The 10292-nt window shown below is 49.4% G+C and overlaps 1 long non-coding RNA gene across 1 annotated transcript; it reads left to right on the top strand.

Moving 5' to 3' along the window:
* The first annotated feature begins 2062 nt into the window (after positions 1–2062).
* On the top strand, positions 2063–5100 carry LOC145425104 (uncharacterized). Its single transcript, XR_013905772.1, has 2 exons — positions 2063–2442; positions 2865–5100. It is a non-coding gene; the product is annotated as an uncharacterized LOC145425104 (long non-coding RNA).
* Positions 5101–10292: the final 5192 nt, after the last annotated feature.

Genomic DNA, 10292 nt, shown 5'->3' with positions numbered 1-10292 from the left:
TTTGTTTGTTTGTTTGTTTGTTTGTTTGTTTGTTTGTTTTTTGTACCACCAGGACATGCACACCTCACAAGTTCCCGGCTCTCTCGACTCGGTTGAAGACGGCTTTCTAGAAGAAGGCGAGGGCAGTGAGGCACAGTCCCCCGTCCCTCGACGCCCCTCGCGATGCCCCTCCTTCTTGGACTAACCCTCTTCAGAGGAGCCGTGAGAGCCAGGAACTTGTGAGTTTTGTATGTCCAGTCAGGCATCATTCATACCTGGTCTGTAGGAAGTTCCTGTCAGAAGGAGGTGGCACCGCGAGGGCGTCGAGGGGCGGAAGGCGGTGCCTTAGTGCCTCCCTCCTTCTGACATTGTAAAGGGACCCTAACTTTATTACTTTTTTAATAGTAGGATGTATGTATGTTTGTTTGTTTGTTTGTTTGTTTGTTTGTTTGTTTGTTTGTTTGTTTGTTTGTTTGTTTTTGTACCACCAGGACATGCACACCTCACAAGTTCCCGGCTCTCTCGACTCGGTTGAAGACGGCTTTCTAGAAGAAGGCGAGGGCAGTGAGGCACAGTCCCCCGTCCCTCGACGCCCCTCGCGATGCCCCTCCTTCTTGGACTAACCCTCTTCAGAGGAGCCGTGAGAGCCAGGAACTTGTGAGTTTTGTATGTCCAGTCAGGCATCATTCATACCTGGTCTGTAGGAAGTTCCTGTCAGAAGGAGGTGGCACCGCGAGGGCGTCGAGGGGCGGAAGGCGGTGCCTTAGTGCCTCCCTCCTTCTGACATTGTAAAGGGACCCTAACTTTATTACTTTTTTAATAGTAGGATGTATGTATGTATGTATGTATGTATGTATGTATGTATGTTTGTTTGTTTGTTTGTTTGTTTGTTTGTTTGTTTGTTTGTTTGTTTGTTTGTTTTTTGTCCCACCAGGACATGCACACCTCACAAGTTCCCGGCTCTCTCGACTCGGTTGAAGACGGCTTTCTAGAAGAAGGCGAGGGCAGTGAGGCACAGTCCCCCGTCCCTCGACGCCCCTCGCGATGCCCCTCCTTCTTGGACTAACCCTCTTCAGAGGAGCCGTGAGAGCCAGGAACTTGTGAGTTTTGTATGTCCAGTCAGGCATCATTCATACCTGGTCTGTAGGAAGTTCCTGTCAGAAGGAGGTGGCACCGCGAGGGCGTCGAGGGGCGGAAGGCGGTGCCTTCATGCCTCCCCTCCTTCTGACATCTCAAGGGACCCTAACTTTATTACTTTTTTAATAGTAGGATGTATGTATGTATGTATGTATGTATGTATGTATGTTTGTTTGTTTGTTTGTTTGTTTGTTTGTTTGTTTGTTTGTTTGTTTTTTGTCCCACCAGGACATGCACACCTCACAAGTTCCCGGCTCTCTCGACTCGGTTGAAGACGGCTTTCTAGAAGAAGGCGAGGGCAGTGAGGCACAGTCCCCCGTCCCTCGACGCCCCTCGCGATGCCCCTCCTTCTTGGACTAACCCTCTTCAGGGGAGCCGTGAGAGCCAGGAACTTGTGAGTTTTGTGTGCATCAGGCATCATTCATACCTGGTCTGTAGGAAGTTCCTGTCAGAAGGAGGTGGCACCGCGAGGGCGTCGAGGGGCGGAAGGCGGTGCCTTAGTGCCTCCCTCCTTCTGACATTGCAAGGGACCCTAACTTTATTACTTTTTTTAATAGTAGGATGTATGTATGTATGTATGTATGTATGTATGTATGTATGTATGTTTGTTTGTTTGTTTGTTTGTTTGTTTGTTTGTTTGTTTGTTTTTTGTCCCACCAGGACATGCACACCTCACAAGTTCCCGGCTCTCTCGACTCGGTTGAAGACGGCTTTCTAGAAGAAGGCGAGGGCAGTCGATGCACAGTCCCCCGTCCCTCGACGCCCCTCGCGATGCCCCTCCTTCTTGGACTAACCCTCTTCAGAGGAGCCGTGAGAGCCAGGAACTTGTGAGTTTTGTATGTCCAGTCAGGCATCATTCATACCTGGTCTGTAGGAAGTTCCTGTCAGAAGGAGGTGGCACCGCGAGGGCGTCGAGGGGCGGAAGGCGGTGCCTTCATGCCCTCCCTCCTTCTGACATTGTAAAGGGACCCTAACTTTATTACTTTTTTAATAGTAGGATGTATGTATGTATGTATGTATGTATGTATGTATGTATGTATGTTTGTTTGTTTGTTTGTTTGTTTGTTTGTTTGTTTGTTTTTTGTCCCACCAGGACATGCACACCTCACAAGTTCCCGGCTCTCTCGACTCGGTTGAAGACGACTTTCTAGAAGAAGGCGAGGGCAGTGAGGCACAGTCCCCCGTCCCTCGACGCCCCTCGCGATGCCCCTCCTTCTTGGACTAACCCTCTTCAGAGGAGCCGTGAGAGCCAGGAACTTGTGAGTTTTGTATGTCCAGTCAGGCATCATTCATACCTGGTCTGTAGGAAGTTCCTGTCAGAAGGAGGTGGCACCGCGAGGGCGTGGAGGGGCGGGGCGGTGCCTAGTGCCTCCCTCCTTCTGACATTGTAAAGGGACCCTAACTTTATTACTTTTTTAATAGTAGGATGTATGTATGTATGTATGTATGTATGTATGTATGTATGTTTGTTTGTTTGTTTGTTTGTTTGTTTGTTTGTTTGTTTTTTGTCCCACCAGGACATGCACACCTCACAAGTTCCCGGCTCTCTCGACTCGGTTGAAGACGACTTTCTAGAAGAAGGCGAGGGCAGTGAGGCACAGTCCCCCGTCCCTCGACGCCCCTCGCGATGCCCCTCCTTCTTGGACTAACCCTCTTCAGAGGAGCCGTGAGAGCCAGGAACTTGTGAGTTCTGTATGTCCAGTGGCATCATTCATACCTGGTCTGTAGGAAGTTCCTGTCAGAAGGAGGTGGCACCGCGAGGGCGTCGAGGAGCGGGAGGCGGTGCCTTAGTGCCTCCCTCCTTCTGACATTGTAAAGGGACCCTAACTTTATTACTTTTTTAATAGTAGGATGTATGTATGTATGTATGTATGTATGTTTGTTTGTTTGTTTGTTTGTTTGTTTGTTTGTTTGTTTGTTTGTTTGTTTGTTTTTTGTCCCACCAGGACATGCACACCTCACAAGTTCCCGGCTCTCTCGACTCGGTTGAAGACGGCTTTCTAGAAGAAGGCGAGGGCAGTGAGGCACAGTCCCCCGTCCCTCGACGCCCCTCGCGATGCCCCTCCTTCTTGGACTAACCCCTTAGAGGAGCCGTGAGAGCCAGGAACTTGTGAGTTTTGTATGTCCAGTCAGGCATCATTCATACCTGGTCTGTAGGAAGTTCCTGTCAGAAGGAGGTGGCACCGCGAGGGCGTCGAGGGGCGGAAGGCGGTGCCTTAGTGCCTCCCTCCTTCTGACATTGTAAAGGGACCCTAACTTTATTACTTTTTTAATAGTAGGATGTATGTATGTATGTATGTATGTATGTATGTATGTTTGTTTGTTTGTTTGTTTGTTTGTTTGTTTGTTTGTTTTTTGTCCCACCAGGACATGCACACCTCACAAGTTCCCGGCTCTCTCGACTCGGTTGAAGACGGCTTTCTAGAAGAAGGCGAGGGCAGTGAGGCACAGTCCCCCGTCCCTCGACGCCCCTCGCGATGCCCCTCCTTCTTGGACTAACCCTCTTCAGAGGAGCCGTGAGAGCCAGGAACTTGTGAGTTTTGTATGTCCAGTCAGCATCATTCATACCTGGTCTGTAGGAAGTTCCTGTCAGAAGGAGGTGGCACCGCGAGGGCGTCGAGGGGCGGAAGGCGGTGCCTTAGTGCCTCCCTCCTTCTGACATTGTAAAGGGACCCTAACTTTATTACTTTTTTAATAGTAGGATGTATGTATGTATGTATGTATGTATGTATGTATGTATGTATGTTTGTTTGTTTGTTTGTTTGTTTGTTTGTTTGTTTGTTTGTTTGTTTGTTTGTTTTTTGTCCCACCAGGACATGCACACCTCACAAGTTCCCGGCTCTCTCGACTCGGTTGAAGACGACTTTCTAGAAGAAGGCGAGGGCAGTGAGGCACAGTCCCCCGTCCCTCGACGCCCCTCGCGATGCCCCTCCTTCTTGGACTAACCCTCTTCAGAGGAGCCGTAGAGCCAGGAACTTGTGAGTTTTGTATGTCCAGTCAGGCATCATTCATACCTGGTCTGTAGGAAGTTCCTGTCAGAAGGAGGTGGCACCGCGAGGGCGTCGAGGGGCGGAAGGCGGTGCCTTAGTGCCTCCCTCCTTCTGACATTGTAAAGGGACCCTAACTTTATTACTTTTTTAATAGTAGGATGTATGTATGTATGTATGTATGTTTGTTTGTTTGTTTGTTTGTTTGTTTGTTTGTTTGTTTGTTTGTTTGTTTGTTTTTTGTCCCACCAGGACATGCACACCTCACAAGTTCCCGGCTCTCTCGACTCGGTTGAAGACGGCTTTCTAGAAGAAGGCGAGGGCAGTGAGGCACAGTCCCCGTCCCTCGACGCCCCTCGCGATGCCCCTCCTTCTTGGACTAACCCTCTTCAGAGGAGCCGTGAGAGCCAGGAACTTGTGAGTTTTGTATGTCCAGTCAGGCATCATTCATACCTGGTCTGTAGGAAGTTCCTGTCAGAAGGAGGTGGCACCGCGAGGGCGTTCGAGGGGCGGAAGGCGGTGCCTTAGTGCCTCCCTCCTTCTGACATTGTAAAGGGACCCTAACTTTATTACTTTTTTAATAGTAGGATGTATGTATGTATGTATGTATGTATGTATGTATGTTTGTTTGTTTGTTTGTTTGTTTGTTTGTTTGTTTGTTTGTTTGTTTGTTTCTTTTTTGTCCCACCAGGACATGCACACCTCACAAGTTCCCGGCTCTCTCGACTCGGTTGAAGACGGCTTTCTAGAAGAAGGCGAGGGCAGTGAGGCACAGTCCCCGTCCCTCGACGCCCCTCGCGATGCCCCTCCTTCTTGGACTAACCCTCTTCAGAGGAGCCGTGAAGCCAGGAACTTGTGAGTTTTGTATGTCCAGTCAGGCATCATTCATACCTGGTCTGTAGGAAGTTCCTGTCAGAAGGAGGTGGCACCGCGAGGGCGTCGAGGGGCGGAAGGCGGTGCCTTAGTGCCTCCCTCCTTCTGACATTGTAAAGGGACCCTAACTTTATTACTTTTTTAATAGTAGGATGTATGTATGTATGTATGTTTGTTTGTTTGTTTGTTTGTTTGTTTGTTTGTTTGTTTGTTTGTTTGTTTGTTTGTTTGTTTTTTGTCCCACCAGGACATGCACACCTCACAAGTTCCCGGCTCTCTCGACTCGGTTGAAGACGGCTTTCTAGAAGAAGGCGAGGGCAGTGAGGCAGGGAGTTCCCCGTCCCTCGACGCCCCTCGCGATGCCCCTCCTTCTTGGTTAACCCTCTTCAGAGGAGCCGTGAGAGCCAGGAACTTGTGAGTTTTGTATGTCCAGTCAGGCATCATTCATACCTGGTCTGTAGGAAGTTCCTGTCAGAAGGAGGTGGCACCGCGAGGGCGTCTGGAGGGCGGAAGGCGGTGCCTTAGTGCCTCCCTCCTTCTGACATTGTAAAGGCAACTTTATTACTTTTTTAATAGTAGGATGTATGTATGTTTGTTTGTTTGTTTGTTTGTTTGTTTGTTTGTTTGTTTCTTTTTTGTCCCACCAGGACATGCACACCTCACAAGTTCCCGGCTCTCTCGACTCGGTTGAAGACGGCTTTCTAGAAGAAGGCGAGGGCAGTGAGGCACAGTCCCCCGTCCCTCGACGCCCTTCGCGATGCCCCTCCTTCTTGGACTAACCCTCTTCAGAGGAGCCGTGAGAGCCAGGAACTTGTGAGTTTTGTATGTCCAGTCAGGCATCATTCATACCTGGTCTGTAGGAAGTTCCTGTCAGAAGGAGGTGGCACCGCGAGGGCGTCGAGGGGCGGAAGGCGGTGCCTTAGTGCCTCCCTCCTTCTGACATTGTAAAGGGACCCTAACTTTATTACTTTTTTAATAGTAGGATGTATGTATGTATGTATGTATGTATGTATGTTTGTTTGTTTGTTTGTTTGTTTGTTTGTTTGTTTGTTTGTTTGTTTTTTGTCCCACCAGGACATGCACACCTCACAAGTTCCCGGCTCTCTCGACTCGGTTGAAGACGGCTTTCTAGAAGAAGGCGAGGGCAGTGAGGCACAGTCCCCCGTCCCTCGACGCCCCTCGCGATGCCCCTCCTTCTTGGACTAACCCTCTTCAGAGGAGCCGTGAGAGCCAGGAACTTGTGAGTTTTGTATGTCCAGTCAGCATCATTCATACCTGGTCTGTAGGAAGTTCCTGTCAGAAGGAGGTGGCACCGCGAGGGCGTCGAGGGGCGGAAGGCGGTGCCTTAGTGCCTCCCTCCTTCTGACATTGTAAAGGGACCCTAACTTTATTACTTTTTTAATAGTTAGGATGTATGTATGTATGTATGTATGTATGTATGTATGTTTGTTTGTTTGTTTGTTTGTTTGTTTGTTTGTTTGTTTGTTTGTTTGTTTTTTGTCCCACCAGGACATGCACACCTCACAAGTTCCCGGCTCTCTCGACTCGGTTGAAGCGACTTTCTAGAAGAAGGCGAGGGCAGTGAGGCACAGTCCCCGTCCCTCGACGCCCCTCGCGATGCCCCTCCTTCTTGGACTAACCCTCTTCAGAGGAGCCGTGAGAGCCAGGAACTTGTGAGTTTTGTATGTCCAGTCAGGCATCATTCATACCTGGTCTGTAGGATATTCCTGTCAGAAGGAGGTGGCACCGCGAGGGCGTCGAGGGGCGGAAGGCGGTGCCTTAGTGCCTCCCTCCTTCTGACATTGTAAAGGGACCCTAACTTTATTACTTTTTTAATAGTAGGATGTATGTATGTATGTATGTATGTTTGTTTGTTTGTTTGTTTGTTTGTTTGTTTGTTTGTTTGTTTGTTTGTTTGTTTTTTGTCCCACCAGGACATGCACACCTCACAAGTTCCCGGCTCTCTCGACTCGGTTGAAGACGGCTTTCTAGAAGAAGGCGAGGGCAGTGAGGCACAGTCCCCCGTCCCTCGACGCCCCTCGCGATGCCCCTCCTTCTTGGACTAACCCTCTTCAGAGGAGCCGTGAGAGCCAGGAACTTGTGAGTTTTGTATGTCCATTTAGGCATCATTCATACCTGGTCTGTAGGAAGTTCCTGTCAGAAGGAGGTGGCACCGCGAGGGCGTCGAGGGGCGGAAGGCGGTGCCTTAGTGCCTCCCTCCTTCTGACATTGTAAAGGGACCCTAACTTTATTACTTTTTTAATAGTAGGATGTATGTATGTATGTATGTATGTATGTATGTTTGTTTGTTTGTTTGTTTGTTTGTTTGTTTGTTTGTTTGTTTGTTTGTTTGTTTCTTTTTTGTCCCACCAGGACATGCACACCTCACAAGTTCCCGGCTCTCTCGACTCGGTTGAAGACGGCTTTCTAGAAGAAGGCGAGGGCAGTGAGGCACAGTGCCCCGTCCCTCGACGCCCTTCGCGATGCCCCTCCTTCTTGGACTAACCCTCTTCAGAGGAGCCGTGAGAGCCAGGAACTTGTGAGTTTTGTATGTCCAGTCAGGCATCATTCATACCTGGTCTGTAGGAAGTTCCTGTCAGAAGGAGGTGGCACCGCGAGGGCGTCGAGGGCGGAAGGCGGTGCCTTAGTGCCTCCCTCCCTCTGACATTGTAAAGGGACCCTAACTTTATTACTTTTTTAATAGTAGGATGTATGTATGTATGTTTGTTTGTTTGTTTGTTTGTTTGTTTGTTTGTTTGTTTGTTTGTTTGTTTGTTTGTTTGTTTGTTTGTTTGTTTTTTGTCCCACCAGGACATGCACACCTCACAAGTTCCCGGCTCTCTCGACTCGGTTGAAGACGGCTTTCTAGAAGAAGGCGAGGGCAGTGAGGCACAGTCCCCGTCCCTCGACGCCCCTCGCGATGCCCCTCCTTCTTGGACTAACCCTCTTCAGAGGAGCCGTGAGAGCCAGGAACTTGTGAGTTTTGTATGTCCAGTCAGGCATCATTCATACCTGGTCTGTAGGAAGTTCCTGTCAGAAGGAGGTGGCACCGCGAGGGCGTCGAGGGGCGGAAGGCGGTGCCTTAGTGCCTCCCTCCTTCTGACATTGTAAAGGGACCCTAACTTTATTACTTTTTTAATAGTAGGATGTATGTATGTATGTTTGTTTGTTTGTTTGTTTGTTTGTTTGTTTGTTTGTTTGTTTCTTTTTTGTCCCACCAGGACATGCACACCTCACAAGTTCCCGGCTCTCTCGACTCGGTTGAAGACGGCTTTCTAGAAGAAGGCGAGGGCAGTGAGGCACAGTCCCCCGTCCCTCGACGCCCTTCGCGATGCCCCTCCTTCTTGGACTAACCCTCTTCAGAGGAGCCGTGAGAGCCAGGAACTTGTGAGTTTTGTATGTCCAGTCAGGCATCATTCATACCTGGTCTGTAGGAAGTTCCTGTCAGAAGGAGGTGGCACCGCGAGGGCGTCGAGGGGCGGAAGGCGGTGCCTTAGTGCCTCCCTCCTTCTGACATTGTAAAGGGACCCTAACTTTATTACTTTTTTAATAGTAGGATGTATGTATGTATGTATGTTTGTTTGTTTGTTTGTTTGTTTGTTTGTTTGTTTGTTTGTTTGTTTGTTTTTTGTCCCACCAGGACATGCACACCTCACAAGTTCCCGGCTCTCTCGACTCGGTTGAAGACGGCTTTCTAGAAGAAGGCGAGGGCAGTGAGGCACAGTCCCCCGTCCCTCGACGCCCCTCGCGATGCCCCTCCTTCTTGGACTAACCCTCTTCAGAGGAGCCGTGAGAGCCAGGAACTTGTGAGTTTTGTATGTCCAGTCAGGCATCATTCATACCTGGTCTGTAGGAAGTTCCTGTCAGAAGGAGGTGGCACCGCGAGGGCGTCGAGGGGCGAAGGCGGTGCCTTAGTGCTTCCCTCCTTCTGACATTGTAAAGGGACCCTAACTTTATTACTTTTTTAATAGTAGGATGTATGTATGTATGTATGTATGTATGTATGTATGTATGTATGTATGTATGTATGTATGTTTGTTTGTTTGTTTGTTTGTTTGTTTGTTTGTTTGTTTGTTTGTTTGTTTGTTTTTTGTCCCACCAGGACATGCACACCTCACAAGTTCCCGGCTCTCTCGACTCGGTTGAAGACGGCTTTCTAGAAGAAGGCGAGGGCAGTGAGGCACAGTCCCCCGTCCCTCGACGCCCCTCGCGATGCCCCTCCTTCTTGGACTAACCCTCTTCAGAGGAGCCGTGAGAGCCAGGAACTTGTGAGTTTTGTATGTCCAGTCAGGCATCATTCATACCTGGTCTGTAGGAAGTTCCTGTCAGAAGGAGGTGGCACCGCGAGGGCGTCGAGGGGCGGAAGGCGGTGCCTTAGTGCCTCCCTCCTTCTGACATTGTAAAGGGACCCTAACTTTATTACTTTTTTAATAGTAGGATGTATGTATGTATGTATGTATGTATGTATGTTTGTTTGTTTGTTTGTTTGTTTGTTTGTTTGTTTGTTTGTTTGTTTGTGTGTTTGTTTGTTTGTTTGTTTTTTGTCCCACCAGGACATGCACACCTCACAAGTTCCCGGCTCTCTCGACTCGGTTGAAGACGGCTTTCTAGAAGAAGGCGAGGGCAGTGAGGCACAGTCCCCCGTCCCTCGACGCCCCTCGCGATGCCCCTCCTTCTTGGACTAACCCTCTTCAGAGGAGCCGTGAGAGCCAGGAACTTGTGAGTTTTGTATGTCCAGTCAGGCATCATTCATACCTGGTCTGTAGGAAGTTCCTGTCAGAAGGAGGTGGCACCGCGAGGGCGTCGAGGGGCGGAAGGCGGTGCCTTAGTGCTTCCCTCCTTCTGACATTGTAAAGGGACCCTAACTTTATTACTTTTTTAATAGTAGGATGTATGTATGTATGTATGTATGTATGTATGTATGTATGTATGTTTGTTTGTTTGTTTGTTTGTTTGTTTGTTTGTTTGTTTGTTTGTTTTTGTCCCACCAGGACATGCACACCTCACAAGTTCCCGGCTCTCTCGACTCGGTTGAAGACGGCTTTCTAGAAGAAGGCGAGGGCAGTGAGGCACAGTCCCCCGTCCCTCGACGCCCCTCGCGATGCCCCTCCTTCTTGGACTAACCCTCTTCAGAGGAGCCGTGAGAGCCAGGAACTTGTGAGTTTTGTATGTCCAGTCAGGCATCATTCATACCTGGTCTGTAGGAAGTTCCTGTCAGAAGGAGGTGGCACCGCGAGGGCGTCGAGGGGCGGAAGGCGGTGCCTTAGTGCCTCCCTCCTTCTGACATTGTAAAGGGACCCTAACTTTATTACTTTT

Source organism: Astatotilapia calliptera, unplaced genomic scaffold (assembly GCF_964374335.1).
Source record: "Astatotilapia calliptera unplaced genomic scaffold, fAstCal68.1 SCAFFOLD_28, whole genome shotgun sequence".
Taxonomy (NCBI): domain Eukaryota; kingdom Metazoa; phylum Chordata; class Actinopteri; order Cichliformes; family Cichlidae; genus Astatotilapia; species Astatotilapia calliptera.
The sequence above is the reverse complement of the archived record's forward strand: the minus strand, read 5'-3'. Positions and strand labels throughout refer to the sequence as shown.